Genomic DNA, 23,272 nt, shown 5'->3' on the forward strand with positions numbered 1-23,272 from the left:
CTATGTCATAGCCCAAACTTCCTTTCCCCTAACCTTGCTTCCTTTCCCTCCCTTCTCAAGTGTGGATCCTAAGAGCACCCCCTGATAAATTTTCTGCTCACTAGTCTCAGTCTCAAACTGTTTACCAGGGAACCCAATCGGTGACAGATACCTAATGGGTTGATTTTTAAAAATGATTTTGGCAACCTAGACCAAGATTCTCTTTTACTCCATATAGCAAACATCAGTTGTATCTTTTATTTTTACCTATACAATAAGGTCAACAAATATATTGTGAATGGTTAAAACTTAAGCACATGAGGAGTTCTTATTTTTTGCTTTCTTAGTATAGAAATGTTGTTTACCTAAAAATGCCTTACCTGTGAATAGTTAGCATAATAAATTTTTTATTTTTAAAGAAGAATTTTATGTGCAAAGTTAATTTTTTATAAGTTAATTTAGGAAAAGTTGCTATCTTCAGAATGAATGGTATACTTATCAATGTATTCAGACCTTCACTTACATGTAAGCAAAATTTTATACTTTAAAAATTATGGGAAGAGAGCCTATGCATTTTTTGTCAAGGGAATGCTTAGATATTCAGTGTTTTTGTAATGTTTTATGCATGTTTTTAAATATATTTACAGGTATAACAACAGTCTAATTCTAGTGTTTTTGTTTTATTGATTTTGTAGTGATCTTAAAATTCACCCAGAATAATAAACAGGTACAGTAGCTAAGAAAAATATGAATAGATTTGTGTCTTAGAAGATATTAAACACACAACAAAGGTCTAATAGCTAGGTAATAAAAGAATGGACAGATCAGTGGACAGGTTACATTAGAAGTACAGCCATAGGTAATGTACATATTTAAACGTAGTAATGTCTGGTAAGGAGGCACCACAACTGAAGGGAGGAGGAATTTTCATGAGGGGCACTGAAATAACCGGTTAGTGATTTGGAACAAATCAATTTAGATTCTTAACTCTCACTAGATCGATTAAAGAATTAAGTGGGAGGAACCTAAGCTATAAGAAACTAAGGCCAAATTCTGATGAATATTATATCTGTATGAGAAATGCATTTGTAGGTGTAAGAATAATTGCAATAGTTCATTAACATAAAAATTTTAAACTTCTTCCCTGGCTGAGTGGCTCCGTTTGTTGGAGCATTGTCCTATACACCAAAAGGTCGCATTGCTTCCCAGTCAGGGCACATACCTAGGTTGTGGGTTCAATCCCAGGTCAGGGCACACATGAGAGGCAACTGATCTATGTTTCTCTCTCACATCAGATGTTTCTCTCTCTCCCTCTTTTTTCCTCTATTTCTAAAATCAATAAATATGTCATAGGGTGAGGATTAAATTTTTTTTAAACTTTTGAACATAAAAAAAAAGGCAAACAAAAAAATGAAAAAGTACAATTAGCTATAATTATGACTTTTGAAATACCATCTGTCTCCTCATTCCCACAGTGAGGGGAATGGGAATAGAGGTGAGGGCTTGCTTGATAGCTGCTTCAGTACGGAGTATAATAAAATACTTTGTGCCTACCAACGAGGGCTTTGAAAATTCATTGCTTAGAGCTCATTTCTGCAAAATGTGCAAAATAATAACAGATACCATTTATTGAGCACTTACTATGTGGTAAGTATTCTGTAGACACTGAGTCATATGCTCATTAGATGGGTATCATTATCCAATCTGGCAACAAGCTAGGAAGATACATGCACAGCTGAGCTGCATGATGAATCATAAATGTCAGGTAAATTCAACATTAAACTTCTAAGGCTGATCACTGGCCCTGGTTCCTTAGTTTGGCTTGGATATTAAGACTGTATTGCCATCCAATTGTAATACCTAATGAGCTCTACTCCCCACTTCCCTAAGAAGAAAAATATAAGTGACCTCACAAAGTCGACCCAGGCCCAAATCACAGTCAATAGATATTTTTTAAGAGGCCCATTCTGGGATTTTAATTTAAATTCAGCTTAAAGTCAGTGGGGGTTGATGATCTGCTAAAACCGATTATAAATCTGGTGAGGTAGAATGTTCATCACGATGCTGGAAGAGGTGACAGTAGGTCCTGCCACAATGCTACAGAGGGTGCAGGGTTAGGATACACAGTGCCATGTACATGAAGAAGTATGACCAAATTACTTTTTGCTGTGGCTGCTAAACTAACTACTAGTGTCAAAATTCTGTCATCTGTGGATAAGATCCAAGGAACATTAAGGGTGGTAAAAAAAAAAGTTTAATCAGACAAGGAAATGTGATTATATCAGTCAAAAGAGAACCCGGTAATTTTAAAGACCATCTGTTGTTTCAGAGTAGACCCTATAAACAGGAATAGAAGGCTGATTTCAGAATACATAACTTACTTTCTAACAAGGTAAGATTCATTCATAGATGGTTCTACTGCTTGTGTGTATACAATTTTTCTATTTATTCAGAAGACAGTTTTGATCCTACTATTGAAACTCATACAGAAGAAATCGGCTAGAAATCAGGCCAGATTATTTGGAAAACCTACAGAGGAAAGCTCATTTTCTCTGTAAGCACACAGCTGGTGGTACTGCTCCCATTAACCCTAATGGGCAACTCAGATGGGGAGCCAGTGCAACCCAGGTGAGTATAGGGTGAAGCTGGGCTGACAGCAGATGTGGCTGAAGTTCAGACTGAATCCTCTTCGGGGTGTGATTGGTCTTTCTTCACAAAGCTGTCCCTCCTTCTTGAAACTACACAGAAAAGACCTGTGGGGCCATGTGAAACTCCCAGGTGACCTGAGGTGATTCAATTCTTCTTTACAGTACAAATTCCTTCTCCAACCTCACTTTCAGAGCAGATACAGACTTTTTCTTTTCTCAGTAATAGTACAACCTGTTAACGTGTCCTGACTACCTCAGTACCATTTTGAGAACGTTAGATACCATCAACAATGCCCTTGGAGCTCACAAACCTACTGCAGAGTAAAATGACTGCCTGGATTCTCTAAAAACAGGTCAGTGGTTCCCAACTGAATGCAGAGTGGTCTGGGACCTGTCCCACCTCCTAACCCTCCAGAGAGGGTAGTTCCAATTACAGCTTATAGTCAATAGTTTTCATTTTAGATGTACAGCACAGTGGCTAGACAATCATATGCTTTACAAAGCGACCCCCCTAATATTCAAGTACCCACCTGGCACCATGCAGTTATTACAATATTATTGACTATATTCCCTATGCTGTACTCTACACCCCCATGACTATTTTGTGATTATCAATTTGTACTTCTTAATCCCGTCACATTTTTCACCCAGCATCAGGGAACATTTCAGAGCCAGGCAAAGAGGATTGGCTTTGTAGTCAGCTCTGGATTCAAGACCCAGATGTGCCAATTAGAGTTGTGTGCTGGGATAAATTCCTTACCCTTGAATCAGGGATTAGTGCGGTCTGTACCACTGAGGAATGTTGTGAGGATTAAATGAGAGGCCATCTGGAAAGTGCTTATTCTGTTATGTGTCTCTCAGTAAACACACAGTGAACAGTTGTCATCATGCCCATCTTTGCCCCATCTGAAACCACAGAAGTTGGGTTTAGGTGCTGAGCTACTTATTCTGAGAAGTTTCACCTACCAGTAGTTCTGGAGAAAAACTCATGTTGAAATTTCTCATCGTAAATACTACCTCTTCCCTCCTTCCCCCCAGTTCACACAACAACAGTCCTTCATTTCAGTCTCTAGATTGACTTTTGCGTTCCAGTTACAGGTTGTCAACTAAAATCGAGATTGGGGGCAGGAGGTGGGAGGTGGTGAAGATCTTTGTAAATTCTAGGCCCAAGAGTGTCTGGATGCAAATGGCTATAACATCATGGACGTTCTGAACTGAGATCTAAATAGGAATCACTTCCCTCACCTCCCCTTTCACTACTTAGTCTTTAAGAGAACATGGCCAATATAGCCACTTTGAACCTGCTTTCTTGTTTATAAAAAGAGGTTAATACCTAATTAAGTGGCTGAAGGGATTAAATGAGAGAGTATTTATATCTAAAGTGCTTAGTACAGTAGCTGGCAAAGAGCAGAAGCTCAATTCATCACTATGGAATCCAATTTAAAAAAAAAATGCTAGGTAACTGCAGTCTTTTTTGATGCATTAATACTAGCAAGTTAAAACTGTAATCAAAAGATAAGCTCTCCAAACAAACATTGGTGAATATACATTCTGCTTAATAAGGTAAACATTTCAAAAGGCTTACGGAGCTGTGCTCACAGGAGCTGTTCGGACTTCCTACCTTCTTCATAAGAATTATGGTGCTAGCCAGACAAGATGCACAAGCTCATAATTAGTAATTTCTGTACTAAAAGAGCTGTCTCTAGGAAAGAGCGGCCAGGGGAGGAACCAACTTTTTGATAACCTGTAGAATATTACTATGACGTGGGTACTATTAACCCTCCTTTTAACAAAATGGGGAAACAGAACTAGGACAAAAGTGGGTGAAGGAGGCAATAGTTACCAGAGGCAGAATTTGATCACAGGTCTGAGGCTTCCCATCATTTTACCCACTTCTGTTGGCCCTCACTGTTCAGCTTCTCAGGTTTATTCAAGAGCATTCCTCCTAAATAGGGTTCTCAGGAAGACATTGTTGAACTAGAGAAGAACATTTACTGCCATTAGATGGGAATTAGGATTTTAGTCAGTTCTAAGAATTGTAAAATTTGGTCTTCCTCTCGCTTTCCCAGAGGTGATTTAAAAAACAACAACAAAAAGCCATAGCCACTTCATTACAGTGACTACTCAGTCCGCCTGCTTGAAACATTCCAGGTAGATTAAATTTTGAATTATGATTCATCTTCCCTTTCCTGTCCTGATGGAACACGAAGACTGAACCATTCTTGTCAATGAAAAGCTCGAGTTTCCACCCCGCAAATTCGCGCTGTGATGACAGTCTAATTGGCTGACGCGCAGGTGGGATTTCCTGTCGCCATTTTAAGGAAACACAAATCTCCTCCAAGGAAGTGCCCGGTCAATTAAAAAGGGCTGAAACAAAGGGTACGCAGAAGACAGAGAAACGGGCCCAGTCGTCCGGCCCCCTGCACCCCGCTCCCGCGCTCGCACTGCGCCCGGGTTCGGAGCGCCCCTGCTCCGTTAACCCCAGCGCGCCCGCCCCGCGGGGCCGAATCACGTGGGGTGTCCCGGCCGCGGCCCCGCGGGCCTCTTCGCGCCTAGGCAGGTGCGCGCTCCACGCCCAGCGAACGATTCCCGCCCTGTCACACCCAGTCCCCGAAACAAAGATCCGCAGCGCGCAACCAGGGCGCGCTGACGAGGTGTGCGGCTGCAGGTTCCGGAAGAGGGGAGGCCCCCTCCCACTGCGGCTCGGAGACAAAGGCTTTCTAAAGGTGCCCGTGCGCCCCGCTGCCCGCGCCGCTTCGGACCCCTTCCCGCCCATCTAGGCGATCTCGGCGCTGTCCCCGGAGAAAACACCCCGCTCCACCGCTGCCCGCAGCTCCAGGCGCTGCCGGCGGCTCTCGGGGCGGCGCGAGGGCCAGCGGCTCCCGCGGCCATCCTCGCTCCGCGCCCTTCCCACAATGCAACTCCCCTCCCTCCGAGGCCTGGCTGGACTCTGGCGTACCCCAAAACGTGCCTCCCCACAAGGGAACAGCTCTCCTTTCTTCCGCCCGCGCCCTCCTAGCCGCCCCGTTTCCATCCCCAAGGGTTCCCAGACTCCGGCCGCCGCGGCAGCCCGGTCCTGGGCTCGCTGCCGGACCCCAGGAGGGCGTGGGCAGGTGTCCAGGCTGCGCGCAGCCTCCGCTCCCGCCGCCGCCGTCAGTGTGCCCGGCACACGCACACCCCGCAACCCCTCCCTCACCCCTTCCCCGATGTTCAGCCTCCGCCAGCCGCGGTCGCTGCATCCTCAGCGAGCGGCGAAAAGGAGACAGCGGGCGCGGCCGCCAGCAGAGACACCATGTGACGGCGCTGCTCAGTGACACACAGCCTCGGTTAGAGAGCGGACGCGCGGTGGAGGAGGTGACTGCGCGCGGGACGCGGAGGGATGGCTTGACTTTTCCCGTTAAACCATCACGAGCCATGGATGGGCGCGGGCGATGCGTCCCCCTAGTAAGAGAAAGACTACGATTCGAGACCCTCAGCGCCCTAGCGTGTCGCAGTAAGTGCGAGGTTGGCGGGCAGAGTGTGGGTGGGGGGGAGAGGGGGGTGACTGATGCAATCCGCCCCGAAAGGAGGAGGAGAGCCAGTGAAGCGCGCGCTGGGGCGGCCGCGCCACGCTTCCTGAAGGTCGCCAGCACCGCTGCCCTTTACTTCCCTCGGAAGCCTGGCTCGACACACCGAGCTCCCCTCCACCCCACCGCCGGCCCTCGCGGACGGAGGCCACGTTTTACCGGCCGAGGCAGCCAGACCTTGGCACAAAGGACAGCTCACAGCCGGTGGGAAAATCTGGAAGGGCGGACACTTTGACGTCTCTCCTTTTGACCCTTTTCCCTTTATTGCCCGAGGTAGGGTGATTTTCCTGACTCGGGAGAGCTGAGGGAGCAGCGCGGGAGGAAAGGGGTGTTGGAGATGTGCGAGGGGGACGCGGCACCGCGGAAGTCATCGGGGCGGGCCTGAAAAGAAGGGGTGCGCGGCTGTGCCCGATGCGTTCGGATTTTGCTTTTGGGAAAGGAAAAGTCCGGGTCCCCTGTTGTTCCGAATGCTCGCGGCAGCGTCGGGAGGCGCAGAGGCCCCTGTTTCACCTTCGCATTGGCTGTGGGTTACTTTTTGGTTCTGTTTTCGTAGTGGCAGCGTGAGGCACACGCTCTGGTTATATTTTATACAAGGATCAGATAGCGCGCGGGTCTGCGGGCAGAGCCCAGCGGACGACGTGAGGGCGCGACTGCCGACCCAAGGAGTGTCTGCATCCTGGACCTATGGGGTGGTTTCCTGCGTCCATAGGGCCCAGAGGGGAGCGTGTGATGCTCCTGGGGGTGTGCGTGCGGCCGGCTGGTTCTCGAGGACTGGCCGCGGAGCGCGAGCTGGCCGGGCACGTTTGCCGCCCCGTCTCAGTAACCGAGAGGAGGAGGCGGGTGCCGGGGGAGAGATTTCAAAAGGTCGCTGACAGTGACTCACTGTCCTTCCCGCTCTAAAGAGGTTCTTCTGAAAATCAAAAAAGGGAGAAAGAGCAAAGTGTTGTTATGAGAGCTGAGATCGCCGGAGCTGGCGAACAAAAGCCACCGCTTGCGCGGGGTCCGGGCTGGGACTGCCCTTGCCTCCCGCCCACCTCCTCCCCACAGCTCGGCACCTCGCTCGCGTCCCCCTACATTGTCACAAATGGCCTTTAAACTGGCCGCGTGGATGCGGCGCTAGTGTGCGTCTCACGGCGCTCTTCGCCGCATCCGCTTCCCAGAGCGTCGAGCCCCTCGGCACCCACGGGGACCCCGCACGATGCGGGGCTGCCTAGACGCTGCTTCCCTGCGGAATCTTTCGTCCATGTTTTGGGGGCAGAACTGTAGTCAGAGAAGGTGTAAGTGCCTATGGCGGCAAAAGGAATTTCGCGGTAACCGCGTCACAGCATTTCGGGTGCCTTTCACAGGCTGTCTTGGGCTGGGGAGGGTGGTGCTAAAATTAAAAGTCCTTTGTGTCTCGCTCTGCGGCGCAGACTCGGATTTTATCGCACTCTTTCTCCGGTGAAAACCGAACTGCCCCCAGGATCACGTACTCTCTCAGACGAATCCATGGTGAGTGTGTAGTAAGAGTGAAAAAAGACTCCAGAGCTGGGAAACGGTATTTATGGATTTGACATCTCTGCGGTGGGTTTAAAATTTTTTAATGTAAGGGGGAGGAGAGACTAAATCTATGGTTTGCAGGCTGCAGGGCCCAGCAAGGCTGTAATTTGTCACTTTGATGGAAGAAACTGTGCAGCAACTCGTGCTTTTTCTGACGTCAGCAAGAGAATGGAAAGAAAACCTGATCTAGGTGTCCGGCTGCCCTCATTGTTAAATATCTCACGCAGGGTCGGGACCCCTGAAACCCAGTCAAGTCGGGGCACAGATGTCTGGTGGGCCCCCTGGATTTTGGTCCAGCCCCAACCTCAAATGGCTTTACTCTTAGGTCACTTCAGCTCTCCGTGTGTCACCTGAAGCATCTGGATACCTGCCTAATTTGATTTGAGCTCTTAACCTTCATGAGGTTTATTCATTTAAAAAAAAATTTTTTTTAACATATTCACTAAATATTTCGTATTTGAGGACTTACTTTGTGGCAGGCAGCAACTAACAAGATGCACTTCCAGCTTCTTGCAAGGCTTCTGTTCTCATGGGAGACAGGCAATAAATGCATATAAATGAACTTTAGATATTTATTAGTGCAATGAAGAAGTACAACAGGGTTGTTTGGTGGGAGAGGGTGCTTGAGGTAATTGACCCTCTGGGAGTGCCTGTGTGAGAGGGTGACGATTGTCCTGAGACTAGGAGGCCAGGCATCAGGCTATCACTAGTCTTGCCTTTTCCTCTCTTGGGATGGTACATACTTGAAAGGAAAACCTATCATACTCATCATTGTTCCCCTAATATCCAGCAGATTAGCTGCTTAATGAAATGCCCACTGGATTGAGATCTTGGCCAAGCTCCATCTCATTCACTTTATGTTGTTGTTGACCATCCTTTCCTTTCTACATCTCATTATTTGTCCCCCTTCTCCGAAGTTGAGACATCACTCCTTTTCTCCTCTGCTTCTCTCTCTTCCCGTGTCCTCACTTCTGAGCAATTACAAGGCCCTTGCAAATGCCCCTCAAAGTCATCTTTTCATCCCCAGTCCCACTGTCCAATTTCAAGTCCCTGTCACCTGACCTACATATGGCAATTCTAGTAGAGTGTGGAATACAAGAATCATGAAACAGACATGGAGATGCCCTGAAGAAACACGCGGTTAGAGTGAAGCAGCTAACTGAGGAGGCGTAGCTGCTTTCTAGTTCTGGTCTCCTCCATACCAACCACCCCTGATTGAACCTTGACACTTCCATAAGATCTATATTTTTAAAAGTCAGTTTGCATTTTTTTAAATGAACTTGCTTCTAAAAACCTTCAATGGGTTTAGAAGCAAGTTCATTAAACTATAAATTCCTTAACCAGGCCCTGGCTGGTGTAGCTCAGTTGGAGTGTCATCCCATAACCTAAGGGTGTGGGTTTGATTCCCGGTCAGGGCACAATACCTAGGTTGTGGGTTCGGTCCCAGGTCCAGTTGTGTGTGAGAGACACTGATTGATGGTTTGATGCTTCTCTCTTCCATCGATAACTCTTTGTCTCTAAAAATACTGAAAAAAATGTCCTCTGGTGAGGATAAAAAAAAAAAAATCCTTAACCAGGCACTCAGGACCCTCCACAAACTGACTCCTCACCTCTCTCCATCTCTTTGTCCCAGTTGCCCCATCCCCTCCCTGTCACTTTTCTGACTTAATATGTGTTGATTCCACACTGGAATGCCTACTGAAATTCTACGTGTCCGTGAAGGCCTAGCCCAAATGCCAGTTTTCTACCTCTTTGAATAAATGTTCACCTCCCAGCGTTGTCACAAATATTGTTTACCTTTTGCCGATTGTACTGTTGTCACTCCAGGTGATGGAAGGTGGTGGATAAGGCCACTGGCTTTGAGTCAAATGTAAATACAGTCAGCCCTTGGTGTCTGAGGGTTCTGTATCCCTGGATTCAACCAACCACGGATCAAAAATATTTTTTAAAAAATGTTGTGTTGTTGCTGACCTGTACTATATAGTTAGGCCGACCATGGTTGCATCTGTGCTGAATATGTACAGACTTTTTTCCTTGTCATTTCTAAACAATACAGTATAACAACTGTTTACATATCACTTACATTGTTTTAAGTATTATAAGTAATCTAAAGAGGATTTAAAGTACACGGGGAAAATGTGCTTAGGCTATGTACAAATACTACACCATTATATTGGGTTGGCCAAAAAGGCTGTTGTGTTTTTTTCCATAAAATAAAAGACCTTTTTCATTTTTGCCAATAAATTTTATTGATTTGGTTATTTTGAGTATGTTGGCTATCTTCTGTTATTAGCTTCTAGTGGGAGAGGCCAGGGGTGCTGCTAAATGTCTTCCAATGCATAAGATAGCCCACAGCAAAGAATTATTTGGCCAAAATGTCAATAGTATCAAGAAACTTCACAAACCACTTTTGACATGTTCGATCAGTCATAGCATCTTCTCCATATACTGCACAAATCTTTTTTTGCATTTCGGTGGCGTTTTTACCTTTCTTGAAATTATTAATAAAGCATAATACACCAAAAATGTGTCTTTTCTTCCATATTCCATATTAAAATGGCTACACAAAAATCCACCAATTTTCATAAGTTTTATTAAAATGCATGCTGATATGATGATAGCTGTCACAATACAATCTAGCAAAATTGTTTTGAATGAAGTTAAAGACAGCTAAGCACTACTACAGCCATCATACAGAAAAAAAAAAATATAAAGGACTTTTTGGCCAATCCAATACATAAGGGGCTTGAGCTTCCTTGGATTTTAGTATCTGCATGGGTCCTGGAACCATTCCTCCTAGGATACCAAGGGATGGCTGTATTGGGACTCAATTTACCAGCCTAGGGAGGTTGAGTAAGTTGTTTAGCATTTCTAAACCTCAGGGTTTTCTTTTTGTTTGTTTGTTTTTTTGGTTTTTTGTTTAATAGGAATAATGATGGTGGTGGTGGTGGTGGCGGAGGTAGTGGAACGCATCTTACTGAGTTATCCTGACGATTTAATTAAGATAATGGATATGAAGTGCTTGGCATGGGCTCTATATATATAGAATTAAAAGGAACTTCAGGTTTCTCATGTACCATAGGGAGTGGGGAAAGTTGATCAGTCAGGTTCTCCTTATCTCTTATATTCTATGACTAATCATTTAAAAATACTTTTCTGAAAGTAATATCTTGATGGAAACTACCTGAATCTTTTCAGTCTCTGGGAGCATATGCATCTGTGAAAGGTGGTGTGGGGGCGGGGGAAGTATGTGTGAGGAAGTAAGCTCGCTCAAAACAAGTTTGTAACTTCAGAAAAACACACCTTTTAACGCGGATCCTAAACTGAGTCATTGTTATACTTGTTTCTAAAATTTAATCACATTACATTAATTGGTTTTCTAGTTACCACCTGTGTGTTAAATTACTCACTAAAAGTAAAGGAATTTAGTGATTAGGAATGCCCTGTGGTTTGGAGAAACTTTGTAGGTCCTGGGGTTGCCATCAAGGAACTCTGCGTCAAGTGAAAAAATTACAATGTGTCTTTGCCCATAACCGGCTGGTTATACTTGGGCAACTCATTTAACTTTTTTATGCCTTATTTTCTCATCTGTCTAATGCAGCAATTTTCAACTTTTTTCATTTCATGGCACATAAACTAATTACTAAAACTCTGCAGCACTCCAAAATATGTATTATATATTTTGCCGACCTGACCAAAAAAAAAAAATAGGTATAATTTTGATTCATTCACATTGAGTGGCTGTTGTTCTGTTCGCTGTTAATATTTTTTGGTTTGACAGTCTAAGAGAAAAGGCCAGTGTCCCCGACTAAATACTCAGTCGGGGTATTTATCCCCCGATATTCCCCCGAGATATTGCGTATTTTAAAAATTTTTGGTCACATGGGTTGAAAACCACTGGTTTAATGCTAAAAATAGTGTCTGAGCAGCCTAACTCACATAGTTGTAAAGATACAATGAGAACAGAACCTAGAAAATCCTTGGACAATTTAAAGGAACTATGCACGATGATAATTATCTGAAGATAAACACACTGCTAACATTTAGAAGATGGGTTTAGATCAGAGATTCTCAACTCAGGCTTCACATTGTTCTTACCTGGGGTCTACTAAAGGGTAGAAATGCCTAGACTCCATTTCTGGAGATTAGATTTAGTTGGCCAGGTATGGAAGTTAAAAAAAAGAACAACAAACAAAACAAACAAACAATATAAACCCCCATAACAGCAGGGATAATTCTAATATGCAGTGGTTTAGACTTAAAAGCAGACCAAACAAAATCAAATGAAGACCTCCATATGTTATCTGATAAAATCTTTGAAATGTGAAATCATGATGACTTTTCCCTTGACTCAATTAAACTAACCAGTTGTTGACATCATGGAGCCATAGCCTCAGATTACAATTTATAACCTGAATTTCCCCAGGCATAGAAACGTGTCCAGTGATACAGCCAGGGCCACATAAAGATTTAATGTGTTGATCTCAGTTTCCATCTCTTAGGAGTGATGAAGATTGGAAAAGAAAGAGACAATGGAAAGCATAAGGAAAGGAATAGGCTTTGGCCCAGGGCACAGGGAAAGAGGCTCTGAGAGGGAGAGGCAGGACAGAGTACAGGGAAAATGTTGAGTTTGCTGCACTGAACTGGTTTTGTTTAGGCTGCAAACTGGTGGCTATAGAAACAAATGAAGACTGTGGGTGTATTTTGTGTGACCTATGATTTCTTTCAAAATTGTTTGGAATTAGTTGTCAACATTTAAGTAGCAGGATTTCATTTAAAATGTGGATTTCTGGCATTTCTTGAAAAAAATCAAAAGATCTGGCTTTTTTTTTTTCTGTTGAAATAGATGGGACACATGTTCTTCAGTCCCTTATGCCCAATCTGCTTTGCTCATTTGTCTTACTTATCTGGGCCATGGCTGCATTTGTTTTTAACCCTTAGTCTAAATCTGTAGATTTTATTGCACATTAGAGTCCCCTGGAGATCATTTAAAATTTCAACTGATTTCTGAATATTTGTTTTGTATCCTGCCAATTTACTGAATTCATTCATTGGTTTTAGTAGTTATGGGGGGAATTTTTAGGATTCTCTATATACAGTATCATGTCATCTGCAGATGATGAGAGTCTTACTTCTTCCTTTCCAATTTGGATACCTTTTATTTCTTATCTTATCTGATTGCTGTGGCTAGGATTTCCCATAATATGTTATATAAGAGTGTTGAAAGCAGACATCCCTGTCTTGCCCCTGATCTTAAGGGAAACACTCGTAGTTTTTGCACATTGAGTATGATACTGGCTGTGGGTTTGTCATATAGGACCTTTATTATGTGGAGCTATGTTCCCTTTATTCCCACTTTACTGAGAGTTTTTATCATGAATGAGTGCTGGATTTTATCAAATGTTTTTTCTGTGTTTATTGACATGATAATGTGATTTTTATCCTTCATTTTGTTTATGTGAAGTATCAGGTTTATTTTTTTAATCTTCACCTGAGGATATATTAATTGATTTTAGGGTGGAGGGTAGGGGAGAGAAAGAAACATTGATGTGAGAGAGAAACATTGATTGGTTTCCTCCTGTATGTGCACTGACCAAACCTTTTTGGTGTATGGGATGACCCTCCAACCAACTGGGCCATCTGGCCAGAGCTCTATCATGGTTACTGATTTGCAGATATTGTATCAACCTTGCATTCCCAGAATAAATCCCACTTTATCATGGTGTATGATCTTTTTAATGTATTTCTGGATACAGTTTGCTAATGCTTTTTTGAAAATTTTAGCATCTATGTTCATCAGGGATATTGGCCTATAATTTACTTTCTTTGTAGTGTCCTTATCTGGTTTTGAAATTAGGATAATGCTGACATATAAAATGAGTTTAGGCGTCTTCACTCCTCTTGAATTTTTCTGGACTAGTTTGAAAAGCATAGGTGTTAGTTCTCTGAATGTTTGGTAAAATTCATCTGTGAAGCTATTTGGTCCTGGACCTTTGTTTCTTGGGAGTTTTGTTGTTTGTTTTTTGTTTGTTTGGTTTTTTCACTACTGCTTCAATTTCATTAGTTGTAATCTGTCTGTTCAGATTCTCTGAGTCTTGATGATTCAGTTTTGGAAAATTGTATGTTTCTAGGACTGATCCATTTCATACAGATTGTCCAATCTGCTGACATATAGTTGTTTGTAATATTTTCTTAGAATCCTTTATATTTCTGGAGTTACTTGTTACCTTTTCTATTTTATTTGTTTGGGTCCTCTCTCTCTCTTTTTTTTTAGGGATCTGGTTAAAGGTTTGTCAGATTTATTTATCTTATCAAAAAACCAGCTCCTTCTCATTGATCTTTTATATTGCTTTTTTAGACTCTTTCATGTACTTGTGCTCTGATTTCTATTATTCCCTTTCCTCTACTCACTTTGGGCTTTGTTTGTTGTTCTTTCTCTAGATCCTGTAAAGTTGAGGGCGTTTTCCCCTGTTTTTTTTTTGTTTTTTTCCTTTTTTTCTCTTATTTTTTTTTTTTTTTTTTTTTTTTTTTTATTTTTCTGAGAAGATGATTTTTTTTTTTTTTTTTTAATGTCTCCTGTAATGTTCATCAAGATTTGTGTCATGTATTTAGGTGCTTCTATATCAGGTGCATAAATATTTACAAGAGTTATATCCTCCTGCTGGATTGATCCCTTTGTCATTATGTAATGTCCTTCTTTGTCTCTTGTTATGGCTTTTGTTTTGAAGTCTTTTGTCTGATACAAATATTGCTATCCCATTTTTAAAATTTCTGTTAACATGAAATATCCTTTTCCAACCCCTAACTTTTAATATTTGTGTATCTTTTGTTCTGAGGTGGGTCTCTTGTAGACAGCATATATATGGGTCTTGTTTTCTTATCTATTCTGCTACCGTGTGTCTTTTGATTGAATGATTTAAGTCATTTACATTTAAAGTGTTATTGATGGGTACATGTTTATTGCCATTTTATTCATTATCATTATATTCCTGTGGGGTTTTTTTCTTTTTCTTCTTCTTAAAGAAGACCCTTTAACATTTCTTGTGATACTGGTTTGGTAGTAATGAGCTCCTTTAGCTTTTTGTTGTCTGGAAAGCTCTTTATTTGTCCTTTACTTTTAAATGATACCCTTGTTACATAAAGTAGTCTTTGCTGTAGGTCCTTGCCTTTCATCACTTTGAGTATTCTGTGCCAGTCCCTTCTGGCCTGAAATGTTTCTGAGAATTCAGCTGATAGCCTTATGGGAGCTCCCTTGTAGGTAAAACTAGCTGTCCTTCTCTTGCTGATTTTAAGAGTCTCTTTTCGTCCTTAACCGTTGTCATTTTAATTATGATGTGTCTTGGTGTGGGACTCTTGGTATCCTGTTCGGGACTCTCTGTTCTTCCTGGACTTGTATGTCTTCTTCTTTCACCAGGATAGGGAAATTTTCAGTTATTATTTCTTCAAATAGGTTCTCGATCCCTTGCTTTCTCCCTTCTGGTATACCTGTGATGCAGATGTTGCCATACTTCATGTTGTCCCAAAGGTTCCTTACACTGTCCTCATTCGCCTTCCAAATTGCTGATTTGATTCTCTGCTTCATCCAACCTACTGTTTATACCTTTTAGTTTTCATTTCAGGATTGCATTCTTCATTTCTGACTGGTTCTTTTTTATGGTTTCTGTGTCCTTTTTAATGCTCGCTAACTCTTTGTTGAAGTCCTCTAAATTCCTTGAGCATCTTTATAACCATTGTTTTGAACTCTGTATCTGGTAAATTGCTCACATCCATTTCAGTTAGCTCATTTTCTGGAGATTTCTCTGGCTCTTTCATTTGGGGCATGTTTCTTTGTCTCTTCAATTTGGCTGCTTCTTTGTGTTTGTTTCTATGTATTAGGTAGATCTGCCATGACTCCCAGTGTTGGTAGAGTGGCCTTATGCAGTACATAAGTCTTTTGGGACCCAGTGGCACAGCCTCCTTGATCACTGGCTCTGGGTACTCCAGAAATATCCCTGTGTGGGTTATATGAACCCCTGCTGTTGTACTTGAATCTTGGTTGCTATTGGCCTATTCATGTTTGAGATTGACTCTCAGGCTGGCTGACTGAGAATCAGCCTCGCCTACAGTGTATGAGCTGCTCTGTAGGTACTGACCACATGAAGTGGAATTCACCTCAACAGGGCCTGGTGCCTGCCAAGATCTCTCTCTGGATGTGCTGCTTGTGAAACTGACTGGGTGTTGTCTAAAGCTGGCCACTGGGTGTGTTGGTTCTGGAGCCTCTTGGGAGGGACTCTGGTGCAAACCAATGTCAGATGCTCCCTGTTATGAGCTCTGGGCAACCTGGAGGTACAAAGCAATCCACAGTTTTTGGCTGTCTTTGCTGGGCCTGGGTGTGTGCAGGAAGAACAAAGCTGTGCACCAAGGACAGCTTATACCAGCATCAGCCCCAGGGGCAAGTCAGCAAAAGTCCCAAGGCACCCTGAGAGCTGCCTCCAGCTGCTGGCTGGCCGACTGATAGGCTCAGTCACTGAGAGAGCCTCTGGCAGTACTCAAGTTGCATGAGGTAGGTTCTCAGTGAGTCCCCAGGTAGGGGTGAGTGGTGTTAACAAGATTGACACAGGATCAAACTTACTGTCAGTGCTGGGTCTGAATCTACTCAGCAAAAGTCCCAGGGTAAACCAAGCTTAGCTGCCACCAGCCACGTGTCCACAAACCTTTGCAGTGGGGCAGGTTTTCAGAGAGTCATCAAGATGAGACCAGGAGAGTTTATTAGGCCCAAACAGACCAAGATTTGGCCACAGTAAAGGTAACACTGTGCACCGCTTGGCCATGTGAGAAAAGAATCGCCCCTGCCCTAGAGCCATGCAACTCAATCTCCACTGTTATTTTTTAAGAACTCCTGAGGTGGTTCCTATTTCTCATCAGAACTGAGGACTACTCATCTAAGTCAGCTATTCAAAAGATTTGTCCACAAGCCCATAATTTTATTTCTAATTAAGATCCACTAAGAAATAGTCTATAGAATCATAAATTCAGAGGATTTTCGAACTGGAGGAGATCTTTGAGAGTGTATCAGTTAATCTGCCTTTCCTGTATTCAGGTGAGAAGGCAGAAGCCCAGAGAAAAGGAAAAGGCTTGTTCAAAGACTACAGCTTCACCTATTATTGTATTATAATATGTTTTCTCTTTTCAAATAAAGGCATATTTTTAAATGTTTTTTTTTTTAAAATAAATGATCCTCTTTACATTTTTCAGAATATTTTGTGGGGAGTTAACTGTCACAGCCAAGACTCAAAAACCAACAAACTGCCATTAATTGTTTTTAGTTCGATAGCAATTCTTGATGAGAGATATTGTTAGAGCAAAAACATTCATGTGCAAAGAAAAATAATTTTCTCAAAGATTGAACTATTCCAGGCTGTTTTCAACTAAGTTTTTAGTAATTATTTAAATATGTGATTTTTTAGTTGATGAGAAAGGTTTTTTTTTTGTCAGAAACACTCACTGTTCTAATTAAATTAAGCCTCAATTAAAAATAATACATAGTCCATCCTCCTATATCCAAAGTTACGGTTTGAATTCATTAACTTCTGGAGTTTATCAGTATTTTTTGTTTTAGAGAAATCACAAATACTTTGAAAACATCTGAATATGTGAAGGTTAATTCCCAGACATCATAGCCTGGGCATATTGATAACAGATATTTAAAAAATCATATGGGCACCTGAGCAGAAAAGGAATTATTGAGCTGTAGGAGCTGGTGTCCAGATACGATGAACAAGGTAGTATGCAAAGGGACAGTCTGTCCAAGGAAGTGAGCAGGTCATCTCCCTGGCCCAAACAGAGGTGGTTAATACTCATCCTCATCCTCTAGTGAGCTTCTTTTAACACAGGGCTTCTCCCCCTCAGCACTACTGATAACTCTTTCGGGCTGGATCACTCTGTCTTGTGGACAGCTGTTCTGTGCACTGTATGTTTAGCAGCATCCCTGACTTCTTTCCACTAGAAGTTGGCAGCATCCCCTCAGTTATGAGGACCAAAAATGCCTCCAGTCATTGCCAAATGCCAACCAAAGGATGCGGGGGCGGCGGGGGGCGAAATTGTCCATGGTTTAGAACCACTGCTTTAATGTAATGCTTCATCAGAGGTATATACTCAGACACAGGTTGGTCATTGGAGAAAGACATCACAGAGAGGTTTGGTTTGAAATTGAAAAATAAAAAAAGCATGCAAGCAAGCAAGCCGGGCTTTGAAAGAAGTGTAGGCATGGGCTTGATGGGGGGGATTATGTTCAGGGCCAAGAGAAAAATGTGAATAAAGCAGAAAACTGCGTAAGAGTAGATCCATTGTATAAATGGAAGGTTCAGAAAGAAAGTCATGGGAGAGAAAAATTAAAGAGATAATTACGAGCATCCTGGTCTTTGAATTTGAGGTTCCAGAGATTGGACTTTATCCTGTAGGCATTAGCAGCAATTATCATTGGCAGGGAGGGAAGAGGAATGTGCAAGACATATTTAAGGAAGAGTCTGTACCTGTAAATGAGAGAGGGGAAGGATCAGCAGGTAGTATGGCGGAAAGCAATGGGCAAAGTCAGGATTGTGGAGCTGAAAGGAATGAGAGTAAGGGAAAGGACACCATGAAAGAATGTTGACAGGACATGGTGGCTGATTAGATATGAGGTAACATTGTAGTGATAGCCGGCTGGATTCCAAGTCTAAGTGATGAGGAGAATGAACATTATCTTTAACCAAAATAGAAAAGCTGATGTGTGAGGTCAGGCGATGTTCCCAGTTAGGCACGTGGAGTTTGAGGTAATGGCAGACATCCACGTGGGGAAGTCCAGAGGGCAGCTCTAGTCTAGAAAGTAAGTGTGGAAATTTTTCTGAGCAGGAAGGAACCTGAGAGATCATCTCCCTCCAGCCTTCTCAGTGTATAGAGGAAGAAACATGTGGCATATTAAGTGACAGGATTATTATCAAGTAGTATTTATGAGGGAAATCCTATTTCATACTCCAAAGGAATTCTAGTTTTATGAAATGAAAATACCTGGGGGGAAAATCTGAAAGATGCCCTGGATGGCGAACAGGACACTACACGCCTGAAACTGTAAAAAGGGAAGAATTTGGAGTGCTTGGAGGGACGGGTGGAGGGCAGGAGAGCCACCCCTTCCCTAAGACGGGGAGGAGGAAGGGAGCTGGCGAAGGAGGCCAAGAAGGAGCATTTAGGAGGGTGCAGTGAGGAGCAAGTTGGTGGAGGTCAATGAATGCCCTCTTGTCTTGATTAGGAAGACTACTGCTGTTCTGCCACATACTTTGGTTCTATCATGCAAATGGTTTATAGTATATTGTCACTTAATGTGGGGTGATCTTGCTTGTTTAAATAGGTTCTGAGCAATGTAAAACCAGACAAGTTTGTCTGCATATCCTTTCCTTTGCTACCTGACACCATGAAGAGCAGAAAATAAGTTTATGTATTTTACATTGGTACTATTGATAAAACGTGCCAATAAGCATATTGACATAACGGTGCAGTAAAGGATCAGAAAGGCTCTGTGATGAGTAAACTGTAATTTGTAACCTAATATAAACGTTGTGAGATAGTAATTATGATTGTGTTAACATCAAGATCTTCACATGATGACCCCATTCGGCTTTTTAATTAATTGTATAGTCTGATAATTGCTTCAATCTTTCAGTGAAACTATAATTCTCTGTTTCTTGAACTCCACCTGCACCTCTTGTTTCTGTACTGTTGATTATGTTTTCTCCTCACTGAGAAGCCTCAGCTCAGGCCTCATTTCTGCCTATCAGTCTCATGTTCACCAAGCAGTGTGACTACTATTACCAGTAGTAATAGGTTGGATATCAATTTATGGCACAGTCAAGCAGTTAAGCAGTCATTGGGAGTAATTGTATAGACCTGTGTATACTGGCATAACTTAGTATAGGAGACCATATCTTGTTAAGTGAAAAATATGTTTGGTGTGAGTATATCCTAAGAATCCTGAAACACTAATTCAAAGGAATATGTGCACCCCTGTGTTCATAGCAGCATTATGTACAATAGCCAAGATCTGGAAATAACCCAAGTGCCCATCAACAGATGAATAGATTAAAAAAACTGTTGTACATTTACACAGTGGAATACTAAGAACTCTTATCTCTTGCAACAGCATCGATGGATCTGGAGACTATTGTGCTAAGTGAAATAAGCCAGTCAGTGAAAGACAGATACCATATGATCTTACATAGAGGTGGAATCTAATGAACAAAATAAACTAATGAGCAAAATAGAACCAGAGGCATGGAAACATAGAACAGATTGACAGCTATCAGAGGGGAGAGGGGAAAAGGGGACAGGGTAAAATAAGGTGAAGGGATTAGCCAAAGAACATGTATGCATGACCCATGGACACAGACAATGGTGTGGGGACTGCTTGAGGGAGTGGAGCAGGGGGCAGGGTGGAGGTGGGCAAAGGGGGAAAAATTGGAACAACTGTAATAGCGTAAACAGTAAAATATAATAAAAAACCTCTATGGTATGATTTCCATTTTTGGGAAATGTACACATGTTTTAAATTTATACTCATTCTTTTCATTTAACAGATATTTATTGAGTGCCTACTGTGTACCAGCTCTATACCTATGTGCATACAAAAACCCTGGAAGGTCATACTCCAATATATACATACAGTGATTGTCTCTGCTTGCTGAGATAACAGGTGATTTTTTTTCTTTTTACTTGTTCCTTTGTTTGCAAACTTGTATTTTATAATTTTTCTACAAAAACCCACAGTATTTATTAATAAGGGACTAAAGATTTTTAAAAAAAACACTTCAAAATGCTTACAGTGTAGTGCTACATAAAAAAGGTAGGTTAGAGCAGTCTAAGATCCTACTCATAAATGGAATAGAGAAAGAGGAGAAGGGAAACTAGAGAAGAAGAAAGAGAAAAAAGAAAAAAGAAAAGGAAGAAAAAAGGGAAGACATGAAAATCTAACAAGCGATATTTGGGTGTTGAAATTTCTTTTACAATGTCTGTTCTAAAGATTCTACCGTGAGTCTGTTTTAGTTTTAGAATCAGAAAATTCTTTTTTCTTTTTCAAGAGCCAGTCCAAATGTGGCTATTCTATGATGCTGCTTCAGATACTGAATTTGACTTTTTCCAAACTTTTTACATCCCTTCGCACCTAGCACTCAGTAAATGTATAAATTGAATGGATATTGTTTTCTAAGTGTGTCCTCAGCCTTAGTACCATGTGTCACTAACTTTGTTAATTTTTTTCTATGTTCCAGCTTTCATTTTTAAGAGTAAGTTAGGTTTCAGATAGGTGTTTTCTTAACAATTAAAATTTATTCTAAAAAATAAAAAGAATCCCTGGCCAGTGTGGCTCAGTTGGTTGGAGTGTCGTCCCGTAGACCAAAAGGTCGCGGGTTCAGTTCCCAGTGGGATTCGATTTCTGGTTTGGGTATATACCAGGAGGTAACCAAGTTGATAGTTCTCTCCCCCCCCCCCCCGGCTTCCTCTTTCTCTAAAAGCAATGAAACAAATGTCCTCAGGTGAGGATTAAAAAATAATAATACTACAAATAAATAAATAAGAAGATTAGGACATAACCCATGGACAGAGGACAGTCCATGTGAGGACACAGTGCGGAGGCATCTCTCTGTTAGCCAAAGAGAGGGCCCTCAGAAGGAAGCTTGGACTTGATCTTGGACTTCTAGCTTCCAGAACTGTGAAAAAGAATTTTTTCTTTAAGCCAAAGGGGGAAAAAAATTCTACGTGATTAACTCAGGACTGGCCTTTGCCCCATACTGACATAATTTTGGTGGCCAGGACTTACTGTGTTCTTTTTATCCTTTTCCCTTCTGTCCATTTTTTAAATGACTAGTTTTATGTATATATGTTTATATATGTGTATGTTATTTGTGTAAACACATACATATATTGATATGAAAGTTTAAATTCAAAGACTAGACTCCCAATCTATTGTTAGTCAATCTTTCCTCTCCTCAGAAAGCTTTGGTCTACTGCCGTATTTCCTTCCAGTTTATGGAAAGTGAAGGACTCCTTAATCCAGATTGGAAACACCATCCCCTGAATCAACTTTCTCCCGGCCCTGTAGTATCGTTTCCATAGCCTCTGAGGAAGCCATGCAGGAGAGAGCCAGTGTGTCAAGGCTCTGGGAAATGGCCCCATCTAGTCCTTTTGTGCAGCTTTCCTTGGGGTGGGGGGGCCAAGGGATAAGGTGGTGTGCAACTGTTTTAATGCATTTCAATTTTTGCAAAGTAAAGACAGGGTGTAAACATTACTACTGTATGAAGGCACTAAAAGCAATTAGAGATGGCCCATCTCCAGAACTACCACCCTGGCCAGAAGAGCCAGCCTTGAGCTGCCAGGTTGGCCTTAGACCAGGCATTCATGGAGCTCACATCTCCCTGTCTTGGCTCCCTGCTTCCCAGGAGGGGCTCTGCCCTGCAGGAAGGGTGATGCTCCTGGAACCTGAGGCATTAGAAGGTATTTGTGTTGTGGAAGTTGTAAAGGATCCTGGAACCCGGGAGGTTTCAGTTTAGATAGGAGACTGTGTGAATAAAAAGGAATAACATGTGGCCTGGCTGTGGAGAGAAAGAGAAGAAAATTCTGCAAAAAGTATCATTCTAGGGTACTTTCTATGAGTCCTGAAAATATTATCAACTAGCAAAATGCTTCCTGACATATACTAGGAATCTCAAATGGGCACATCAGATGGGTGTTTTGACTCTAAACTAGGTTACAGGCATCTTAATGGAATTCAGGATCAGAAAAAAATATCACAATATCATCTAAGTACTATTGGAGGTGAAAAAAAAAATCTCATTGACATTCTGCTTCATTCCATGGTCCTCATCACCATGTACATCCACGGGGAGATTCTCCTCATAAAGCTCCTGCACATACGGAGGCTTTACTTTTGAAATTGCATTCACCACTCTTGTCATTTGCTTTTTGGTGTGTGATGTTGTATGGCTGAAACTTGTTCCCCTCCTTTTATACTACTGCTGACCCCCTCAGAAATTTAAATCGCAGTCATCTGCATGGGGGAAAAACATGAACTCTGCAAGTTGTTTTTCTCTGATGAGGAAATACAGTTTTAGATGGATTAACCTAAATCCCCTGAGCACAAATTTCTAATTCTCTAATTCCCTGACATAGAGTGATTTCATTGATGAGATTGATTTAATCTCTTGCAGTTGATGGACAAACTCTTTGCTAAATTTCAAAACACAGATTTGTCCTTTGCTTCTTGGACTCTGGGTTGGGTGGTTGATCCTTCATGATGCCATTTATGGCAGATTTTCATTTTCAACTAGGATGGTTAGATCAGAGGTGCTTTTGTGGCTCTGTGGTCTGCAGGCAGCTGTATGTGTGTCCTATGAGCTAACACATTAAAGTAATCAACTTGTTTTCATTTTAAACACAGTGTTTTATACAAGGGTGTCTATATTGCTTGCCACTGATATGGTATTCCTATAAAATGTGATCATAAAGATTATAGGACATGACTTATTTTTTTAAAAGATT

General features: G+C 42.1%; 1 protein-coding gene across 4 annotated transcripts in view; it reads left to right on the forward strand.

The window, feature by feature from the left end:
• The first annotated feature begins 5,738 nt into the window (after positions 1 to 5,738).
• Positions 5,739 to 23,272, forward strand: part of SLC38A1 (solute carrier family 38 member 1) — a 61,342-nt gene continuing 43,808 nt past the window's right edge. The window contains exons 1-2 of one of the 4 annotated variants that reach the window (XM_054591195.1): positions 5,739 to 6,120; positions 20,317 to 20,432. The gene's annotated coding sequence lies outside the window, so the exon portion shown is untranslated. Of the gene's footprint in view, positions 6,121 to 6,212; positions 6,467 to 20,316; positions 20,433 to 23,272 lie in introns of those variants that run through there. The other 3 variants (XM_054591194.1, XM_054591196.1, XM_054591197.1) reach the window with 3 other exon arrangements.

This window comes from Pteronotus mesoamericanus, unplaced genomic scaffold (assembly GCF_021234165.1).
Source record: "Pteronotus mesoamericanus isolate MK-2021 breed Mesoamerican mustached bat unplaced genomic scaffold, CSHL_Meso_final scaffold_21, whole genome shotgun sequence".
NCBI classification, from domain to species: domain Eukaryota; kingdom Metazoa; phylum Chordata; class Mammalia; order Chiroptera; family Mormoopidae; genus Pteronotus; species Pteronotus mesoamericanus.